Source organism: Salvelinus fontinalis, chromosome 18, assembly GCF_029448725.1.
Source record: "Salvelinus fontinalis isolate EN_2023a chromosome 18, ASM2944872v1, whole genome shotgun sequence".
Classification (NCBI taxonomy): domain Eukaryota; kingdom Metazoa; phylum Chordata; class Actinopteri; order Salmoniformes; family Salmonidae; genus Salvelinus; species Salvelinus fontinalis.
In genome coordinates, this window is record NC_074682.1 from 58,998,022 (window position 1) to 59,021,259 (window position 23,238).

A 23,238-nucleotide genomic window follows, 5' to 3' on the forward strand; every position below is an offset into this window, starting at 1 on the left:
GTTATCTCCCTTTCCTCAGGTCTGTTTTCCTTGGCTTCGCCTCGGGTCTTAAAACAACCCTTTTAGTCGGGTGTTATCACACGATAATCCCCGGGTTCTCATGCCTTATTGCTTAAATAAATCATTCAACAGGTTAGGTAAGGGTTAAATGCCATATTAACCTTATTTGACCATGCTGGTCATTTATGAACATTTTGAACATCTTGGCCATGTTCTGTTATAATCTCCACCCGGCACAGCAGGAAGAGGACTGGCCACCCCTCATAGCCTGGTTCCTCTCTAGGTTTCTTCCTAGGTTTTGGCCTTTCTAGGGAGTTTTTCCTAGCCACCGTGCTTCTACATCTGCATTGCTTGCTGTTTGGGGTTTTAGGCTGGGTTTCTGTACAGCACTTTGAGATATCAGCTGATGTACGAAGGGCTATATAAATACATTTGATTTGATTTGAAATGGGCTTGAGTCCTAAATGTCACCCTATTCCCTATGTAGTGTACTACTTTAGACCAGGGCCCTATTCCCTTTGTAGTGCACTACTGTCGACCAGGGCCCTATTCCCTATGTAGTGCACTACTGTCGACCAGGGCCCATAGAGAATAGGGTGCCATTTAGGATGGAGCTAAGGTTAATATGGCACTGAGGTCCTCTGTACACTTCTCATCACAGGGACATTATTCTAGTATCCTGGTATGCAGATCTGTTGCCTTGCCAACTCCCGCTTGACAGTGGACCCTATGAGATGGGCAAGACAGCGCAAATAGATCTGGAAACCAGACACGCCCACAGTGTCTGGACGGGCGGTGTATCATACAGGGGACTGTGACTGTCTGTTTTCCCTGTGGAGTAGACGGGAGCCAAGGTACACAGGGGATGAAGGGGGTGATTGAGGGGCGAGGAAGAGGCTGGGGAGAGTGGCTGAAGGGGGTGATGGAGGGACAAGGAGGAGTTGGCCTGGGGCGAGGGGCTGACGGGGGTGATGGAGGAGTTGGCCTGGGGCGAGGGGCTGTAGGGGGTGATGGAGGGGCGAGGAGGAGTTGGCCTGGGGCGAGGGGCTGTAGGGGGTGATGGAGGGGCGAGGAGGAGTTGGCCTGGGGCGAGGGGCTGTAGGGGGTGATGGAGGGGCGAGGAGGAGTTGGCCTGGGGCGAGGGGCTGAAGAGGGTGATGGAGAGGCGAGGAGGAATTGGCCTGGGGCGAGGGGCTGAAGGGTGTGAGGGAGGGGCGAGGAGGAGTTGGCCTGGGGCGAGGGGCTGAAGAGGGTGATGGAGGGGCGAGGAGGAGTTGGCCTGGGGCGAGGGGCTGAAGAGGGTGATGGAGGGGCGAGGAGGAGTTGGCCTGGGGCGAGGGGCTGAAGAGGGTGATGGAGGGGCGAGGAGGAGTTGGCCTGGGACGAGGGGCTGAAGAGGGTGATGGAGAGGCGAGGAGGAGTTGGCCTGGGGCGAGGGGCTGAATGGGCTGAGGAAGGTTGAATAGGGGACAGGGCAGAGCTAGGCAATGAGAATGGGTAATGGAATTCTACTAATGGATCCTAATCCTTCCCTGAAGAGTGGGCCGGGAGACCCTCCAGAGGTGTTCAGCTCAGAGAGTGTCAGACCGTTAATGTTGGAGCCTGTCTGATAGCATAATGGGGAAAATCAGAGCCTATACATTCCCTCAAATTTAAACACTTTCCATTTGTTCTGGGACCCTGGGGATAAGGTCTAGTACAGCAGTCTGCAGAGTGGTACGATGGTAATGACTATAGATACATTCATATCCAGTATCTTATTAGATATAATTGATTTAAGGCTGTTGTTAAAGCAGTATCAAATATGTGCTGCAAATCGGGATGAGAGGGAGATTAACATGTTCCACACTGAGTTAACCCACTGAGTTAGCTCACTGAGTTAACCCACTGAGTTAGCCCACTGAGTTAGCGCACTGAGTTAGCGCACTGAGTTAGCCCACTGAGTTAGCGCACTGAGTTAGCCCACTGAGTTAGCTCACTGAGTTAGCGCACTGAATTAGCCCACTGAGTTAGCGCACTGATTTAGCGCACTGAGTTAGCCCACTGAGTTAGCGCACTGAGTTAGCGCACTGAGTTAGCGCACTGTGTTAGCCCACTGAGTTAGCGCACTGAGTTAGCGCACTGAGTTAGCCCACTGAGTTAGCGCACTGAGTTAGCGCACTGAGTTAGTGCACTGAGTTAGTGCACTGAGTTAGCCCACTGAGTTAGCGCACTGAGTTAGCGCACTGAGTTAGCCCACTGAGTTAGCGCACTGAGTTAGCCCACTGAGTTAGCGCACTGAGTTAGCCCACTGAGTTAGCCCACTGAGTTAGCCCAATGAGTTAGCGTACTGAGTTAGCCCACTGAGTTAGCTCGCTCAGTTAGCCCACTGAGTTAGCTCACTGAGTTAACCCACTGAGTTAGTAGTAACAGTGAGTAGTAACAGTGCTATCTGTAGTTACCTGTAGTGTACAGTAGTAACAGTGCTATCTGTAGTTACCTGTAGTCTACAGCAGTAGCAGTGCTATCTGTAGTTACCTGTAGTGTACAGTAGTAACAGTGCTATCTGTAGTTACCTGTAGTGTACAGGTAACAGTGCTATCTGTAGTTACCTGTAGTGTACAGCAGTAGCAGTGCTATCTGTAGTTACCTGTAGTGTACAGTGCTATCTGTAGTTACCTGTAGTGTCCAGCAGTAGCAGTGCTATCTGTAGTTACCTGTAGTGTACAGTGCTATCTGTAGTTACCTGTAGTGTACAGTAGTAACAGTGCTATCTGTAGTTACCTGTAGTATACAGCAGTAACAGTGCTATCTGTAGTTACCTGTAGTGTACAGTAGTAACAGTGCTATCTGTAGTTACCTGTAGTATACAGTAGTAACAGTGCTATCTGTAGTTACCTGTAGTGTACAGCAGTAGCAGTGCTATCTGTAGTTACCTGTAGTGTACAGTGCTATCTGTAGTTACCTGTAGTGTCCAGCAGTAACAGTGCTATCTGTAGTTACCTGTAGTGTAGAGCAGTAACAGTGCTATCTGTAGTTACCTGTAGTGTCCAGCAGTAACAGTGCTATCTGTAGTTACCTGTAGTGTACAGTAGTAACAGTGCTATCTGTAGTTACCTGTAGTATACAGCAGTAACAGTGCTATCTGTAGTTACCTGTAGTGCACAGCGGTAGCAGTGCTATCTGTAGTTACCTGTAGTGTACAGTGCTATCTGTAGTTACCTGTAGTGTACAGTAGTAACAGTGCTATCTGTAGTTACCTGTAGTGTACAGCAGTAACAGTGCTATCTGTAGTTACCTGTAGTCTACAGCAGTAACAGTGCTATCTGTAGTTACCTGTAGTGTACAGTGCTATCTGTAGTTACCTGTAGTGTACAGTAGTAACAGTGCTATCTGTAGTTACCTGTAGTGTACAGCAGTAACAGTGCTATCTGTAGTTACCTGTAGTGTACAGTGCTATCTGTAGTTACCTGTAGTGTACAGTAGTAACAGTGCTATCTGTAGTTACCTGTAGTGTCCAGCAGTAGCAGTGCTATCTGTAGTTACCTGTAGTGTACAGTGCTATCTGTAGTTACCTGTAGTGTCCAGCAGTAACAGTGCTATCTGTAGTTACCTGTAGTGTACAGCAGTAACAGTGCTATCTGTAGTTACCTGTAGTGTACAGCAGTAACAGTGCTATCTGTAGTTACCTGTAGTGTAGAGCAGTAACAGTGCTATCTGTAGTTACCTGTAGTGTCCAGCAGTAACAGTGCTATCTGTAGTTACCTGTAGTGTACAGCAGTAACAGTGCTATCTGTAGTTACCTGTAGTGTACAGTGCTATCTGTAGTTACCTGTAGTGTCCAGCAGTAACAGTGCTATCTGTAGTTACCTGTAGTGTACAGCAGTAACAGTGCTATCTGTAGTTACCTGTAGTGTACAGTGCTATCTGTAGTTACCTGTAGTGTCCAGCAGTAACAGTGCTATCTGTAGTTACCTGTAGTGTACAGTAGTAACAGTGCTATCTGTAGTTACCTGTAGTGTCCAGCAGTAGCAGTGCTATCTGTAGTTACCTGTAGTGTACAGCAGTAACAGTGCTATCTGTAGTTACCTGTAGTGTACAGTAGTAGCAGTGCTATCTGTAGTTACCTATAGTGTACAGTGCTATCTGTAGTTACCTGTAGTGTACAGTAGTAACAGTGCTATCTGTAGTTACCTGTAGTGTACAGTGCTATCTGTAGTTACCTGTAGTGTACAGTAGTAACAGTGCTATCTGTAGTTACCTGTAGTGTACAGTAGTAACAGTGCTATCTGTAGTTACCTGTATTGTACAGCAGTAGCAGTGCTATCTGTAGTTACCTGTAGTGTACAGTGCTATCTGTAGTTACCTATAGTGTACAGCAGTAACAGTGCTATCTGTAGTTACCTGTAGTGTCCAGCAGTAACAGTGCTATCTGTAGTTACCTGTAGTGTACAGTAGTAACAGTGCTATCTGTAGTTACCTGTAGTGTACAGTGCTATCTGTAGTTACCTATAGTGTACAGTAGTAACAGTGCTATCTGTAGTTACCTGTAGTGTACAGCAGTAACCGTGCTATCTGTAGTTACCTGTAGTGTCCAGTGCTATCTGTAGTTACCTGTAGTGTACAGCAGTAGCAGTGCTATCTGTAGTTACCTGTAGTGTACAGTGCTATCTGTAGTTACCTGTAGTGTACAGCAGTAGCAGTGCTATCTGTAGTTACCTGTAGTGTACAGTGCTATCTGTAGTTACCTGTAGTGTAGAGTAGTAACAGTGCTATCTGTAGTTACCTGTAGTGTACAGCAGTAGCAGTGCTATCTGTAGTTACCTGTAGTGTACAGTAGTAGCAGTGCTATCTGTAGTTACCTGTAGTGTACAGTAGTAACAGTGCTATCTGTAGTTACCTGTAGTGTACAGTAGTAACAGTGCTATCTGTAGTTACCTGTAGTGTACAGCAGTAGCAGTGCTATCTGTAGTTACCTGTAGTGTACAGTAGTAACAGTGCTATCTGTAGTTACCTGTAGTGTACAGTAGTAACAGTGCTATCTGTAGTTACCTGTAGTGTACAGCAGTAGCAGTGCTATCTGTAGTTACCTGTAGTGTACAGCAGTAGCAGTGCTATCTGTAGTTACCTGTAGTGTACAGCAGTAGCAGTGCTATCTGTAGTTACCTGTAGTGTACAGTAGTAACAGTGCTATCTGTAGTTACCTGTAGTGTACAGTAGTAACAGTGCTATCTGTAGTTACCTGTAGTGTACAGTAGTAACAGTGCTATCTGTAGTTACCTGTAGTGTACAGCAGTAGCAGTGCTATCTGTAGTTACCTGTAGTGTACAGTAGTAACAGTGCTATCTGTAGTTACCTGTAGTGTACAGTAGTAACAGTGCTATCTGTAGTTACCTGTAGTGTACAGTGCTATCTGTAGTTACCTGTAGTGTACAGCAGTAGCAGTGCTATCTGTAGTTACCTGTAGTGTACAGTGCTATCTGTAGTTACCTGTAGTGTACAGTAGTAACAGTGCTATCTGTAGTTACCTGTATTGTACAGCAGTAGCAGTGCTATCTGTAGTTACCTGTAGTGTACAGCAGTAGCAGTGCTATCTGTAGTTACCTGTAGTGTACAGTAGTAACAGTGCTATCTGTAGTTACCTGTAGTGTACAGTGCTATCTGTAGTTACCTGTAGTGTACAGTAGTAACAGTGCTATCTGTAGTTACCTGTATTGTACAGCAGTAGCAGTGCTATCTGTAGTTACCTGTATTGTACAGCAGTAGCAGTGCTATCTGTAGTTACCTGTAGTGTACAGCAGTAGCAGTGCTATCTGTAGTTACCTGTATTGTACAGTAGTAACAGTGCTATCTGTAGTTACCTGTAGTGTCCAGCAGTAACAGTGCTATCTGTAGTTACCTGTCGTGTACAGTAGTAACAGTGCTATCTGTAGTTACCTGTAGTCTACAGTAGTGACAGTGCTATCTGTAGTTACCTGTAGACTACAGTAGTAACAGTGCTATCTGTAGTTACCTGTAGTGTACAGTGCTATCTGTAGTTACCTGTAGTGTACAGTGCTATCTGTAGTTACCTGTAGTGTACAGTGCTATCTGTAGTTACCTGTAGTGTACAGTGCTATCTGTAGTTACCTGTAGTGTACAGCAGTAACAGTGCTATCTGTAGTTACCAGCAGAGTAGAGTAGAGTAGAGTAGAGTAGTGTAGTGTAGGTTAAGGTATTGTACACAGTGTGTGTGTGTGTGTGTGTGTGTGTGTGTGTGTGTGTGTGTGTGTGTGTGTGTGTGTGTGTGTGTGTGTGTGTGTGTGTGTGTGTGTGTGTGTGTGTGTGTGTGTGTGTGTGTGTGTGTGTGTGTGTGTGGGGCCAATTTAAAGTTTGGACCCTGGTGCACTAGGCTTTTATAATCACCTGTTACTCTTTACCTGTCTGGTCTTATCACCCTGCCAGCTGGTCCTCTCTCACAACCACACACACACGCACACCACACACTACACACTACACACCATAAACACACACACACCACACTCACACACACTACACACACACACCACACCCACACACACACACACACACACCCCACACCACACACACACACACACACACACACACACACACACACACACACACACACACACACAAACACAACACACACCCCACACACCACACACACACACCACACACACCACAAACGCGCACACACACAAGTTTATACAACTTGATTAGAGTCGATCGAAAAATGTAATTTGCGCTCTGTAGCACAGAACTTCCGCGATACGGATGGAATCGAGCCCTTAATCTTTTGATAAAGATTCAGATAGTTATAAAGAAACAGTCATGTTTTCCTTGCTCTACTCTCCAGTACGCTACGTCTTTAAAGTCTCTGTAATTATAACAGTTTACGCTATCGAAGTACATTTTCCCATTGAGCTGACATACGCAACGTTTACCGTGAACGCGGTCTCTCAAGCTAACACAGAAACGTCGCATTTAAATTTCGAACACGCTGAACTTCCCGCGAAACGGCTTGAACGGAGCGCCTAGTGAGTCGCCTACGACAGTGTGTAGCTGTGTCGCAAGCTCCTCTCCAGCATCTCTGGACAGAACAGAACAGAGGAGTTTATAAATGATGTGTCGGATGGAAGCCAGACAGTCGTTCATCACCACTAGACAAGACCAGGCTGAGTTCCACAGTGAGTTCTAGAGTTCTACACATTCCCAAGACCAGGCTGAGTTCCACAGTGAGTTCTAGAGTTCTACACATTCCCAAGACCAGGCTGAGTTCCACAGTGAGTTCTAGAGTTATACACATTCCCAAGACCAGGCTGAGTTCCACAGTGAGTTCTAGAGTTCTACACATTCCTGAAATACAGAACAAAGAAAAACACACATACAAAGTCTGACATGTTCTATGTGGGAAGAAAAGAAGCATGTTCACAATCATTTAACGGCTGCCTGGCTGGCTAGAATAACACTAGTCTGGTGTATCTGGGACCTAGCTGCCTGGCTGGCTAGAATAACACTAGTCTGGTGTATCTGGGACCTAGCTGCCTGGCTGGCTAGAATAACACTAGTCTGGTGTATCTGGGACCTAGCTGCCTGGCTGGCTAGAATAACACTAGTCTGCTGTATCTGGGACCTAGCTGCCTGACTGGCTAGAATAACACTAGTCTGGTGTATCTGGGACCTAGCTGCCTGGCTGGCTAGAATAACACTAGTCTGGTGTATCTGGGACCTAGCTGCCTGACTGGCTAGAATAACACTAGTCTGGTGTATCTGGGACCTAGCTGCCTGGCTGGCTAGAATAACACTAGTCTGGTGTATCTGGGACCTAGCTGCCTGGCTGGCTAGAATAACACTAGTCTGGTGTATCTGGGACCTAGCTGCCTGGCTGGCTAGAATAACACTAGTCTGGTGATGATGACCTGGCTGCCTGGCTGGTTAGAATAACACTAGTCTGGTGTATCTGGGACCTAGCTGCCTGGCTGGCTAGAATAACACTAGTCTGGTGTATCTGGGACCTAGCTGCCTGGCTGGCTAGAATAACACTAGTCTGGTGTATCTGGGACCTAGCTGCCTGGCTGGCTAGAATAACACTAGTCTGCTGTATCTGGGACCTAGCTGCCTGACTGGCTAGAATAACACTAGTCTGGTGTATCTGGGACCTAGCTGCCTGGCTGGCTAGAATAACACTAGTCTGGTGTATCTGGGACCTAGCTGCCTGACTGGCTAGAATAACACTAGTCTGGTGTATCTGGGACCTAGCTGCCTGGCTGGCTAGAATAACACTAGTCTGGTGTATCTGGGACCTAGCTGCCTGGCTGGCTAGAATAACACTAGTCTGGTGTATCTGGGACCTAGCTGCCTGGCTGGCTAGAATAACACTAGTCTGGTGATGATGACCTGGCTGCCTGGCTGGTTAGAATAACACTAGTCTGGTGTATCTGGGACCTAGCTGCCTGGCTGGCTAGAATAACACTAGACTGGTGTATCTGGGACCTAGCTGCCTGGCTGGCTAGAATAACACTAGACTGGTGTATCTGGAAACCTACCTGCCTGACTGGCTAGAATAACACTAGTCTGGTGTATCTGGGACCTAGCTGCCTGGCTGGCTAGAATAACACTAGTCTGGTGTATCTGGGACCTAGCTGCCTGGCTGGCTAGAATAACACTAGTCTGGTGTATCTGGGACCTAGCCGCCTGGCTGGCTAGAATAACACTAGTCTGGTGTATCTGGGACCTAGCTGCCTGGCTGGCTAGAATAACACTAGTCTGGTGTATCTGGGACCTAGCTGCCTGGCTGGCTAGAATAACACTAGTCTGGTGTATCTGGGACCTAGCTGCCTGGCTGGCTAGAATAACACTAGTCTGGTGTATCTGGGACCTAGCTGCCTGGCTGGCTAGAATAACACTAGTCTGCTGTATCTGGGACCTAGCTGCCTGACTGGCTAGAATAACACTAGTCTGGTGTATCTGGGACCTAGCTGCCTGGCTGGCTAGAATAACACTAGTCTGGTGTATCTGGGACCTAGCTGCCTGACTGGCTAGAATAACACTAGTCTGGTGTATCTGGGACCTAGCTGCCTGGCTGGCTAGAATAACACTAGTCTGGTGTATCTGGGACCTAGCTGCCTGGCTGGCTAGAATAACACTAGTCTGGTGTATCTGGGACCTAGCTGCCTGGCTGGCTAGAATAACACTAGTCTGGTGATGATGACCTGGCTGCCTGGCTGGTTAGAATAACACTAGTCTGGTGTATCTGGGACCTAGCTGCCTGGCTGGCTAGAATAACACTAGACTGGTGTATCTGGGACCTAGCTGCCTGGCTGGCTAGAATAACACTAGACTGGTGTATCTGGAAACCTACCTGCCTGACTGGCTAGAATAACACTAGTCTGGTGTATCTGGGACCTAGCTGCCTGGCTGGCTAGAATAACACTAGTCTGGTGTATCTGGGACCTAGCTGCCTGGCTGGCTAGAATAACACTAGTCTGGTGTATCTGGGACCTAGCCGCCTGGCTGGCTAGAATAACACTAGTCTGGTGTATCTGGGACCTAGCTGCCTGGCTGGCTAGAATAACACTAGTCTGGTGTATCTGGGACCTAGCTGCCTGGCTGGCTAGAATAACACTAGTCTGGTGTATCTGGGACCTAGCTGCCTGGCTGGCTAGAATAACACTAGTCTGGTGTATCTGGGACCTAGCTGCCTGGCTGGCTAGAATAACACTAGTCTGGTGTATCTGGGACCTAGCTGCCTGGCTGGCTAGAATAACACTAGTCTGGTGTATCTGGGACCTAGCTGCCTGGCTGGCTAGAATAACACTAGTCTGGTGATGATGACCTGGCTGCCTGGCTGGCTAGAATAACACTAGTCTGGTGTATCTGGGACCTAGCTGCCTGACTGGCTAGAATAACACTAGTCTGGTGTATCTGGGACTAGTGTTATTATATGGCTGGCTAGAATAACACTAGTCTGGTGTATCTGGGACCTAGCTGCCTGGCTGGCTAGAATAACACTAGTCTGGTGATGATGACCTGGCTGCCTGGCTGGTTAGAATAACACTTGTCTGGTGTATCTGGGACCTAGCTGCCTGACTGGCTAGAATAACACTAGTCTGGTGTATCTGGGACCTAGCTGCCTGGCAGGCTAGAATAACACTAGACTGGTGTATCTGGAACCCTACCTGCCTGACTGGCTAGAATAACACTAGTCTGGTGTATCTGGGACCTAGCTGCCTGGCTGGCTAGAATAACACTAGTCTGGTGTATCTGGGACCTAGCTGCCTGGCTGGCTAGAATAACACTAGTCTGGTGTATCTGGGACCTAGCTGCCTGGCTGGCTAGAATAACACTAGTCTGGTGATGATGACCTGGCTGCCTGGCTGGCTAGAATAACACTAGTCTGGTGTATCTGGGACCTAGCTGCCTGACTGGCTAGAATAACACTAGTCTGGTGTATCTGGGACTAGTGTTATTATATGGCTGGCTAGAATAACACTAGTCTGGTGTATCTGGGACCTAGCTGCCTGGCTGGCTAGAATAACACTAGTCTGGTGATGATGACCTGGCTGCCTGGCTGGTTAGAATAACACTTGTCTGGTGTATCTGGGACCTAGCTGCCTGACTGGCTAGAATAACACTAGTCTGGTGTATCTGGGACCTAGCTGCCTGGCAGGCTAGAATAACACTAGACTGGTGTATCTGGAACCCTACCTGCCTGACTGGCTAGAATAACACTAGTCTGGTGTATCTGGGACCTAGCTGCCTGGCTGGCTAGAATAACACTAGTCTGGTGATGATGACCTGGCTGCCTGGCTGGCTAGAATAACACTAGACTGGTGTATCTGGGACCTAGCTGCCTGGCTGGTTAGAATAACACTAGTCTGGTGTATCTGGGACCTAGCTGCCTGGCTGGCTAGAATAACACTAGTCTGGTGTATCTGGGACCTAGCTGCCTGGCTGGCTAGAATAACACTAGACTGGTGTATCTGGGACCTAGCTGCCTGGCTGGCTAGAATAACACTTGTCTGCTGTATCTGGGACCTAGCTGCCTGGCTGGCTAGAATAACACTAGTCTGGTGTATCTGGGACCTAGCCGCCTGGCTGGCTAGAATAACACTAGACTGGTGTCTTTGGGACATAGCTGCCTGGCTGGCTAGAATAACACTAGTCTGGTGTATCTGGGACCTAGCTGCCTGGCAGGCTAGAATAACACTAGACTGGTGTATCTAGAAACCTACCTGCCTGACTGGCTAGAATAACACTAGTCTGGTGTATCTGGGACCTGGCTGCCTGGCAGGCTAGAATAACACTAGTCTGGTGATGATGACCTGGCTGCCTGGCTGATTAGAATAACACTAGTCTGGTGTATCTGGGAGCTAGCTGCCTGACTGGCTAGTATAACACTTGTCTGGTGTATCTGGGACCTAGCTGCCTGACTGGCTAGAATAACACTCGTCTGGTGTATGTGGGACCTAGCTGCCTGGCTGATTAGAATAACACTAGACTGGTGTATCTGGGACCTAGCTGCCTGGCTGGCTAGAATAACACTAGTCTGGTGTATCTGGGACCTAACTGCCTGACTGGCTAGAATAACACTAGTCTGGTGATGATGACTTGGCTGCCTGGCTGGTTAGAATAACACTAGTCTGGTGTATCTGGGACCTAGCTGCCTGGCTGGCTAGAATAACACTAGCCGGGTGTATCTGGGACCTAGCTGCCTGGCTGGCTAGAATAACACTAGTCTGGTGATGATAACCTGGCTGCCTGGCTGGTTAGAATGACACTAGTCTGGTGTATCTGGGACCTAGCTGCCTGGCTGGTTAGAATAACACTAGTCTGGTGTATCTGGGACCTAGCTGCCTGGCTGGCTAGAATAACACTAGTCTTGTGATGATGACCTGGCTGCCTGGCTGGTTAGAATAACACTAGACTGGTGTATCTGGGACCTAGCTGCCTGGCTGGCTAGAATAACACTAGTCTGGTGTATCTGGGAACTAGCCGCCTGGCTGGCTAGAATAACACTAGACTGGTGTATCTGGGACCTAGCCGCCTGGCTGGCTAGAATAACACTAGACTGGTGTATCTGGGACCTAGCCGCCTGGCTGGCTAGAATAACGCTAGTCTGGTGTATCTGGGACCTAGCTGCCTGGCTGGCTAGAATAACACTAGTCTGGTGTATCTGGGACCTAGCCGCCTGGCTGGCTAGAATAACACTAGTCTGGTGTATCTGGGACCTAGCTGCCTGGCTGGCTAGAATAACACTAGTCTGGTGTATCTGGGACCTAGCTGCCTGGCTGGCTAGAATAACACTAGTCTGGTGATGATGACCTGGCTGCCTGGCTGGCTAGAATAACACTAGTCTGGTGTATCTGGGACCTAGCTGCCTGACTGGCTAGAATAACACTAGTCTGGTGTATCTGGGACTAGTGTTATTATATGGCTGGCTAGAATAACACTAGTCTGGTGTATCTGGGACCTAGCTGCCTGGCTGGCTAGAATAACACTAGTCTGGTGATGATGACCTGGCTGCCTGGCTGGTTAGAATAACACTTGTCTGGTGTATCTGGGACCTAGCTGCCTGACTGGCTAGAATAACACTAGTCTGGTGTATCTGGGACCTAGCTGCCTGGCAGGCTAGAATAACACTAGACTGGTGTATCTGGAACCCTACCTGCCTGACTGGCTAGAATAACACTAGTCTGGTGTATCTGGGACCTAGCTGCCTGGCTGGCTAGAATAACACTAGTCTGGTGTATCTGGGACCTAGCTGCCTGGCTGGCTAGAATAACACTAGTCTGGTGTATCTGGGACCTAGCTGCCTGGCTGGCTAGAATAACACTAGTCTGGTGATGATGACCTGGCTGCCTGGCTGGCTAGAATAACACTAGTCTGGTGTATCTGGGACCTAGCTGCCTGACTGGCTAGAATAACACTAGTCTGGTGTATCTGGGACTAGTGTTATTATATGGCTGGCTAGAATAACACTAGTCTGGTGTATCTGGGACCTAGCTGCCTGGCTGGCTAGAATAACACTAGTCTGGTGATGATGACCTGGCTGCCTGGCTGGTTAGAATAACACTTGTCTGGTGTATCTGGGACCTAGCTGCCTGACTGGCTAGAATAACACTAGTCTGGTGTATCTGGGACCTAGCTGCCTGGCAGGCTAGAATAACACTAGACTGGTGTATCTGGAACCCTACCTGCCTGACTGGCTAGAATAACACTAGTCTGGTGTATCTGGGACCTAGCTGCCTGGCTGGCTAGAATAACACTAGTCTGGTGATGATGACCTGGCTGCCTGGCTGGCTAGAATAACACTAGACTGGTGTATCTGGGACCTAGCTGCCTGGCTGGTTAGAATAACACTAGTCTGGTGTATCTGGGACCTAGCTGCCTGGCTGGCTAGAATAACACTAGTCTGGTGTATCTGGGACCTAGCTGCCTGACTGGCTAGTATAACACTTGTCTGGTGTATCTGGGACCTAGCTGCCTGACTGGCTAGAATAACACTAGTCTGGTGTATCTGGGACCTAGCTGCCTGGCTGATTAGAATAACACTAGACTGGTGTATCTGGGACCTAGCTGCCTGGCTGGCTAGAATAACACTTGTCTGCTGTATCTGGGACCTAGCTGCCTGGCTGGCTAGAATAACACTAGACTGGTGTATCTGGGACCTAGCCGCCTGGCTGGCTAGAATAACACTAGACTGGTGTCTTTGGGACATAGCTGCCTGGCTGGCTAGAATAACACTAGTCTGGTGTATCTGGGACCTAGCTGCCTGGCAGGCTAGAATAACACTAGACTGGTGTATCTAGAAACCTACCTGCCTGACTGGCTAGAATAACACTAGTCTGGTGTATCTGGGATCTGGCTGCCTGGCAGGCTAGAATAACACTAGTCTGGTGATGATGACCTGGCTGCCTGGCTGATTAGAATAACACTAGTCTGGTGTATCTGGGAGCTAGCTGCCTGACTGGCTAGTATAACACTTGTCTGGTGTATCTGGGACCTAGCTGCCTGACTGGCTAGAATAACACTCGTCTGGTGTATGTGGGACCTAGCTGCCTGGCTGATTAGAATAACACTAGACTGGTGTATCTGGGACCTAGCTGCCTGGCTGGCTAGAATAACACTAGTCTGGTGTATCTGGGACCTAACTGCCTGACTGGCTAGAATAACACTAGTCTGGTGATGATGACTTGGCTGCCTGGCTGGTTAGAATAACACTAGTCTGGTGTATCTGGGACCTAGCTGCCTGGCTGGCTAGAATAACACTAGCCGGGTGTATCTGGGACCTAGCTGCCTGGCTGGCTAGAATAACACTAGTCTGGTGATGATAACCTGGCTGCCTGGCTGGTTAGAATGACACTAGTCTGGTGTATCTGGGACCTAGCTGCCTGGCTGGTTAGAATAACACTAGTCTGGTGTATCTGGGACCTAGCTGCCTGGCTGGCTAGAATAACACTAGTCTTGTGATGATGACCTGGCTGCCTGGCTGGTTAGAATAACACTAGACTGGTGTATCTGGGACCTAGCTGCCTGGCTGGCTAGAATAACACTAGTCTGGTGTATCTGGGAACTAGCCGCCTGGCTGGCTAGAATAACACTAGACTGGTGTATCTGGGACCTAGCCGCCTGGCTGGCTAGAATAACACTAGACTGGTGTATCTGGGACCTAGCCGCCTGGCTGGCTAGAATAACGCTAGTCTGGTGTATCTGGGACCTAGCTGCCTGGCTGGCTAGAATAACACTAGTCTGGTGTATCTGGGACCTAGCCGCCTGGCTGGCTAGAATAACACTAGTCTGGTGTATCTGGGACCTAGCTGCCTGGCTGGCTAGAATAACACTAGTCTGGTGTATCTGGGACCTAGCTGCCTGGCTGGCTAGAATAACACTAGTCTGGTGATGATGACCTGGCTGCCTGGCTGGCTAGAATAACACTAGTCTGGTGTATCTGGGACCTAGCTGCCTGACTGGCTAGAATAACACTAGTCTGGTGTATCTGGGACTAGTGTTATTATATGGCTGGCTAGAATAACACTAGTCTGGTGTATCTGGGACCTAGCTGCCTGGCTGGCTAGAATAACACTAGTCTGGTGATGATGACCTGGCTGCCTGGCTGGTTAGAATAACACTTGTCTGGTGTATCTGGGACCTAGCTGCCTGACTGGCTAGAATAACACTAGTCTGGTGTATCTGGGACCTAGCTGCCTGGCAGGCTAGAATAACACTAGACTGGTGTATCTGGAACCCTACCTGCCTGACTGGCTAGAATAACACTAGTCTGGTGTATCTGGGACCTAGCTGCCTGGCTGGCTAGAATAACACTAGTCTGGTGTATCTGGGACCTAGCTGCCTGGCTGGCTAGAATAACACTAGTCTGGTGTATCTGGGACCTAGCTGCCTGGCTGGCTAGAATAACACTAGTCTGGTGATGATGACCTGGCTGCCTGGCTGGCTAGAATAACACTAGTCTGGTGTATCTGGGACCTAGCTGCCTGACTGGCTAGAATAACACTAGTCTGGTGTATCTGGGACTAGTGTTATTATATGGCTGGCTAGAATAACACTAGTCTGGTGTATCTGGGACCTAGCTGCCTGGCTGGCTAGAATAACACTAGTCTGGTGATGATGACCTGGCTGCCTGGCTGGTTAGAATAACACTTGTCTGGTGTATCTGGGACCTAGCTGCCTGACTGGCTAGAATAACACTAGTCTGGTGTATCTGGGACCTAGCTGCCTGGCAGGCTAGAATAACACTAGACTGGTGTATCTGGAACCCTACCTGCCTGACTGGCTAGAATAACACTAGTCTGGTGTATCTGGGACCTAGCTGCCTGGCTGGCTAGAATAACACTAGTCTGGTGATGATGACCTGGCTGCCTGGCTGGCTAGAATAACACTAGACTGGTGTATCTGGGACCTAGCTGCCTGGCTGGTTAGAATAACACTAGTCTGGTGTATCTGGGACCTAGCTGCCTGGCTGGCTAGAATAACACTAGTCTGGTGTATCTGGGACCTAGCTGCCTGACTGGCTAGTATAACACTTGTCTGGTGTATCTGGGACCTAGCTGCCTGACTGGCTAGAATAACACTAGTCTGGTGTATCTGGGACCTAGCTGCCTGGCTGATTAGAATAACACTAGACTGGTGTATCTGGGACCTAGCTGCCTGGCTGGCTAGAATAACACTTGTCTGCTGTATCTGGGACCTAGCTGCCTGGCTGGCTAGAATAACACTAGACTGGTGTATCTGGGACCTAGCCGCCTGGCTGGCTAGAATAACACTAGACTGGTGTCTTTGGGACATAGCTGCCTGGCTGGCTAGAATAACACTAGTCTGGTGTATCTGGGACCTAGCTGCCTGGCAGGCTAGAATAACACTAGACTGGTGTATCTAGAAACCTACCTGCCTGACTGGCTAGAATAACACTAGTCTGGTGTATCTGGGATCTGGCTGCCTGGCAGGCTAGAATAACACTAGTCTGGTGATGATGACCTGGCTGCCTGGCTGATTAGAATAACACTAGTCTGGTGTATCTGGGAGCTAGCTGCCTGACTGGCTAGTATAACACTTGTCTGGTGTATCTGGGACCTAGCTGCCTGACTGGCTAGAATAACACTCGTCTGGTGTATGTGGGACCTAGCTGCCTGGCTGATTAGAATAACACTAGACTGGTGTATCTGGGACCTAGCTGCCTGGCTGGCTAGAATAACACTAGTCTGGTGTATCTGGGACCTAACTGCCTGACTGGCTAGAATAACACTAGTCTGGTGATGATGACTTGGCTGCCTGGCTGGTTAGAATAACACTAGTCTGGTGTATCTGGGACCTAGCTGCCTGGCTGGCTAGAATAACACTAGCCGGGTGTATCTGGGACCTAGCTGCCTGGCTGGCTAGAATAACACTAGTCTGGTGATGATAACCTGGCTGCCTGGCTGGTTAGAATGACACTAGTCTGGTGTATCTGGGACCTAGCTGCCTGGCTGGTTAGAATAACACTAGTCTGGTGTATCTGGGACCTAGCTGCCTGGCTGGCTAGAATAACACTAGTCTTGTGATGATGACCTGGCTGCCTGGCTGGTTAGAATAACACTAGACTGGTGTATCTGGGACCTAGCTGCCTGGCTGTCTAGAATAACACTAGTCTGGTGTATCTGGGAACTAGCCGCCTGGCTGGCTAGAATAACACTAGACTGGTGTATCTGGGACCTAGCCGCCTGGCTGGCTAGAATAACACTAGACTGGTGTATCTGGGACCTAGCCGCCTGGCTGGCTAGAATAACGCTAGTCTGGTGTATCTGGGACCTAGCTGCCTGGCTGGCTAGAATAACACTAGTCTGGTGTATCTGGGACCTAGCCGCCTGGCTGGCTAGAATAACACTAGACTGGTGTATCTGGGACCTAGCTGCCTGGCTGGCTAGAATAATACTAGTCTGGTGTATCTGGGACCTAGCTGCCTGGCAGGCTAGAATAACACTAGACTGGTGTATCTGGAAACCTACCTGCCTGACTGGCTAGAATAACACTAGTCTGGTGTATCTGGGACCTAGCTGCCTGGCAGGCTAGAATAACACTAGTCTGGTGATGATGACCTGGCTGCCTGGCTGATTAGAATAACACTAGTCTGGTGTATCTGGGACCTAGCTGCCTGGCTGGCTAGAATAACACTAGTCTGGTGTATCTGGGACCTAGCTGCCTGGCTGGCTAGAATAACACTAGTCTGGTGTATCTGGGACCTAGCCGCCTGGCTGGCTAGAATAACACTAGACTGGTGTATTTGGGACCTAGCTGCCTGGCTGGCTAGAATAACACTAGTCTGGTGTATCTGGGACCTAGCTGCCTGGCTGGCTAGAATAACACTAGTCTGCTGTATCTGGGACCTAGCTGCCTGGCTGGCTAGAATAACACTAGTCTGGTATATCTGGGACCTAGCAGCCTGGTCAAAGATCAGCAGATACATTGATTGATTTAGTTAGCACTTATTTCCGACTCAAAGTCCACAACACAACAGACAAACAGATAGCTATGGATCATTGTGCTGATAACGCATTGAACAACACAAAGGCAGGCTCTGAACCCTGGTCTCTAATGGGAGAGACCAACATCTTGACCCCTGGTTTCCCACGGGAGATACCAACATCTTGAACCCTGGTCTCCCACGGGAAAGACCATCATCTTGAACCCTGGTTTCCCACAGGAGAGATCAACATCTTGAACCCTGGTTTCCCACGGGAGAGACCAACATCTTGAACCCTGGTTTCCCACGGGAGAGACCAACATCTTGAACCCTGGTCTCTAATGGGAGAGACCAACATCTTGAACCCTGGTCTCTAATGGGAGAGACCAACATCTTGAACCCTGGTCTCTAATGGGAGAGACCAACATCTTGAACCCTGGTCTCTAATGGGAGAGACCAACATCTTGAACCCTGGTCTCCCACGGGAGAGACCAACATCTTGAACCCTGGTCTCCCACAGGAGAGACCAACATCTTGAACCCTGGTTCCCCACGGGAAAGACCAACATCTTGAACCCTGGTTTCCCACGGGAGAGACCAACATCTTGAACCCTGGTCTCTAATGGGAGAGACCAACATCTTGAACCCTGGTTTCCCACGGGAGAGACCAACATCTTGAACCCTGGTTTCCCACGGGAGAGACCAACATCTTGAACCCTGGTCTCTAATGGGAGAGACCAACATCTTGAACCCTGGTTTCCCACGGGAGAGACCAACATCTTGAACCCTGGTCTCTAATGGGAGAGACCAACATCTTGAACCCTGGTCTCCCACGGGAAAGACCAACATCTTGAACCCTGGTTTCCCACAGGAGAGACCAACATCTTGAACCCTGGTTTCCCACGGGAGAGACCAACATCTTGAACCCTGGTTTCCCACGGGAGAGACCAACATCTTGAACCCTGGTCTCTAATGGGAGAGACCAACATCTTGAACCCTGGTCTCTAATGGGAGAGACCAACATCTTGAACCCTGGTCTCTAATGGGAGAGACCAACATCTTGAACCCTGGTCTCCCACGGGAGAGACCAACATCTTGAACCCTGGTCTCCCACAGGAGAGACCAACATCTTGAACCCTGGTTCCCCACGGGAAAGACCAACATCTTGAACCCTGGTTTCCCACGGGAGAGACCAACATCTTGAACCCTGGTCTCTAATGGGAGAGACCAACATCTTGAACCCTGGTTTCCCACGGGAGAGACCAACATCTTGAACCCTGGTTTCCCACGGGAGAGACCAACATCTTGAACCCTGGTCTCTAATGGGAGAGACCAACATCTTGAACCCTGGTTTCCAACGAAGGAAACCAACATCTTGACCCCTGGTTTCCCACGGGAGAGACCAACATCTTGAACCCTGGTTTCCCACGGGAGAGACCAACATCTTGAACCCTGGTTTCCCACGGGAGATACCAACATCTTGAACCCTGGTTTCCAACGAAGGAAACCAACATCTTGACCCCTGGTTTCCCACGGGAGAGACCAACATCTTGACCGTTACACGAGGGTGACACGGATTTTGAAGTTGCAGGCAGGGCTACTTCGTCTCTTTATGGCAAAACTTGTACTATATATCTAACTTGTTCTAATCTATGTGTAGGAGCTAGCAGGTTGTCAAAGCTGTGAGTTAGCCTGTATCTGTCCCTGTGCAGTCCCTTAGCCCGTCCAAGAGCCCTGGCCAAGCAGAACTTAACCCAGAGCCACTCCTCCTCTACAGAAGTATGATCTTAATTTGATCACCTTGGTGCAGGAGAACTTTTTAAACGTGTAGTGAGGTTTTCATAGGCTTCTGAAGTTTTGGAATTTCTTGATTTCTGGAGAGAAAAAAAATCTATCCCTAAAAATATGTCCATTAATTATTATCCATATCATAATTCACATTTTTCTGTTGCTTCAGGATTATTTTACTGCTGTAGCAACCTGGCTCAAATTAAGATCCTACATATGTAATAGACTAGAGGTGCTAAATGTCAGACATGTCACTCCTCTGGGTCCAGGAGTGGTGTGGCTGAGCCACCATCTTAGGTTTCAGCTGCTGGCAGTCGCCTGCTGGGAGGAAGTGCTACTTGATATGAGGTCATCACTCATCGTCTCCAGGATGCTGTCACTTCCTGTAGAACCAACGGTGTCGTAACATACTTTCTTCCCGTTCGGCCTAGACGGGTAGGAGAGACTTTCCTTTCTGCTCTCTGACCTTGTTCTCTCTCTCCCTCTCACTCTCTTCCCTTCCATCTCCCTCTCCCCTTCCCTCTCTCTCTCTCTTCCTCTACCCCCTATGCCTCCCTCTCCCTCTCATGTTACTCCCCTGGCCTTCAGTGACTGCTGCATGGGAAAAGACCAGTAGTGACTGCAGCATGGGAACAGACCAGTAGTGACTGCAGCATGGGATCAGACCAGTAGTGACTGCAGCATGGGAAGAGACCAGTAGTGACTGCAGCATGGGAACAGACCAGTAGTGACTGCAGCATGGGAACAGACCAGTAGTGACTGCAGCTTGGGAACAGACCAGTAGTGACTGCAGCATGGGAACAGACCAGTAGTGACTGCAGCATGGGAACAGACCAGTAGTGACTGCTGCATGGGAACAGACCAGTAGTGACTGCAGCATGGGAACAGACCAGTAGTGACTGCAGCATGGGAACAGACCAGTAGTGACTGCAGCTTGGGAACAGACCAGTAGTGACTGCAGCATGGGAACAGACCAGTAGTGACTGCAGCTTGGGAACAGACCAGTAGTGACTGCAGCATGGGAACAGACCAGTAGTGACTGCAGCTTGGGAACTGACCAGTAGTGACTGCAGCATGGGAACAGACCAGTAGTGACTGCAGCATGGGAACAGACCAGTAGTGACTGCAGCTTGGGAACTGACCAGTAGTGACTGCAGCATGGGAACAGACCAGTAGTGACTGCAGCATGGGAACAGACCAGTAGTGACTGCAGCATGGGAACAGACCAGTAGTGACTGCAGCATGGGAACAGACCAGTAGTGACTGCAGCATGGGAACAGACCAGTAGTGACTGCAGCATGGGATCAGACCAGTAGTGACTGCAGCTTGGGAACAGACCAGTAGTGACTGCAGCATGGGATCAGACCAGTAGTGACTGCAGCATGGGAAGAGACCAGTAGTGACTGCAGCATGGGAACAGACCAGTAGTGACTGCAGCATGGGAACAGACCAGTAGTGACTGCAGCTTGGGAACAGACCAGTAGTGACTGCAGCATGGGAACAGACCAGTAGTGACTGCAGCATGGGAACAGACCAGTAGTGACTGCAGCATGGGAACAGACCAGTAGTGACTGCAGCTTGGGAACAGACCAGTAGTGACTGCAGCATGGGAACAGACCAGTAGTGACTGCAGCATGGGAACAGACCAGTAGTGACTGCAGCATGGGAACAGACCAGTAGTGACTGCAGCATGGGAACAGACCAGTAGTGACTGCAGCATGGGAACAGACCAGTAGTGACTGCAGCTTGGGAACAGACCAGTAGTGACTGCAGCATGGGAACAGACCAGTAGTGACTGCAGCATGGGAACAGACCAGTAGTGACTGCAGCTTGGGAACAGACCAGTAGTGACTGCAGCATGGGAACAGACCAGTAGTGACTGCAGCTTGGGAACAGACCAGTAGTGACTGCAGCATGGGATCAGACCAGTAGTGACTGCAGCATGGGAAGAGACCAGTAGTGACTGCAGCATGGGAACAGACCAGTAGTGACTGCAGCATGGGAACAGACCAGTAGTGACTGCAGCTTGGGAACAGACCAGTAGTGACTGCAGCATGGGAACAGACCAGTAGTGACTGCAGCATGGGAACAGACCAGTAGTGACTGCAGCATGGGAACAGACCAGTAGTGACTGCAGCATGGGAACAGACCAGTAGTGACTGCAGCTTGGGAACAGACCAGTAGTGACTGCAGCTTGGGAACAGACCAGTAGTGACTGCAGCTTGGGAACAGACCAGTAGTGACTGCAGCTTGGGAACAGACCAGTAGTGACTGCAGCTTGGGAACAGACCAGTAGTGACTGCAGCTTGGGAACAGACCAGTAGTGACTGCAGCTTGGGAACAGACCAGTAGTGACTGCAGCATGGGATCAGACCAGTAGTGACTGCAGCTTGGGAACAGACCAGTAGTGACTGCCGCATGGGAACAGACCAGTAGTGACTGCAGCTTGGGAACAGACCAGTAGTGACTGCAGCTTGGGAACAGACCAGTAGTGACTGCAGCTTGGGAACAGACCAGTAGTGACTGCAGCATGGGAACAGACCAGTAGTGACTGCAGCTTGGGAACAGACCAGTAGTGACTGCAGCATGGGAACAGACCAGTAGTGACTGCAGCATGGGAACAGACCAGTAGTGACTGCAGCATGGGAACAGACCAGTAGTGACTGCAGCATGGGAACAGACCAGTAGTGACTGCAGCATGGGAACAGACCAGTAGTGACTGCAGCATGGGAACAGACCAGTAGTGACTGCAGCATGGGAACAGACCAGTAGTGACTGCAGCTTGGGAACAGACCAGTAGTGACTGCAGCATGGGATCAGACCAATAGTGACTGCAGCTTGGGAACAGACCAGTAGTGACTGCAGCATGGGAACAGACCAGTAGTGACTGCAGCTTGGGAACAGACCAGTAGTGACTGCAGCATGGGAACAGACCAGTAGTGACTGCAGCATGGGAACAGACCAGTAGTGACTGCTGCATGGGAACAGACCAGTAGTGACTGCTGCATGGGAACAGACCAGTAGTGACTGCAGCATGGGAACAGACCAGTAGTGACTGCAGCTTGGGAACAGACCAGTAGTGACTGCAGCTTGGGAACTGACCAGTAGTGACTGCAGCTTGGGAACAGACCAGTAGTGACTGCAGCATGGGAACAGACCAGTAGTGACTGCAGCATGGGAACAGACCAGTAGTGACTGCAGCATGGGAACAGACCAGTAGTGACTGCAGCATGGGAACAGACCAGTAGTGACTGCAGCATGGGAACAGACCAGTAGTGACTGCAGCATGGGAACAGACCAGTAGTGACTGCAGCATGGGAACAGACCAGTAGTGACTGCTGCATGGGAACAGACCAGTAGTGACTGCAGCATGGGAACAGACCAGTAGTGACTGCAGCATGGGAACAGACCAGTAGTGACTGCAGCTTGGGAACAGACCAGTAGTGACTGCAGCATGGGATCAGACCAGTAGTGACTGCAGCATGGGAACAGACCAGTAGTGACTGCAGCTTGGGA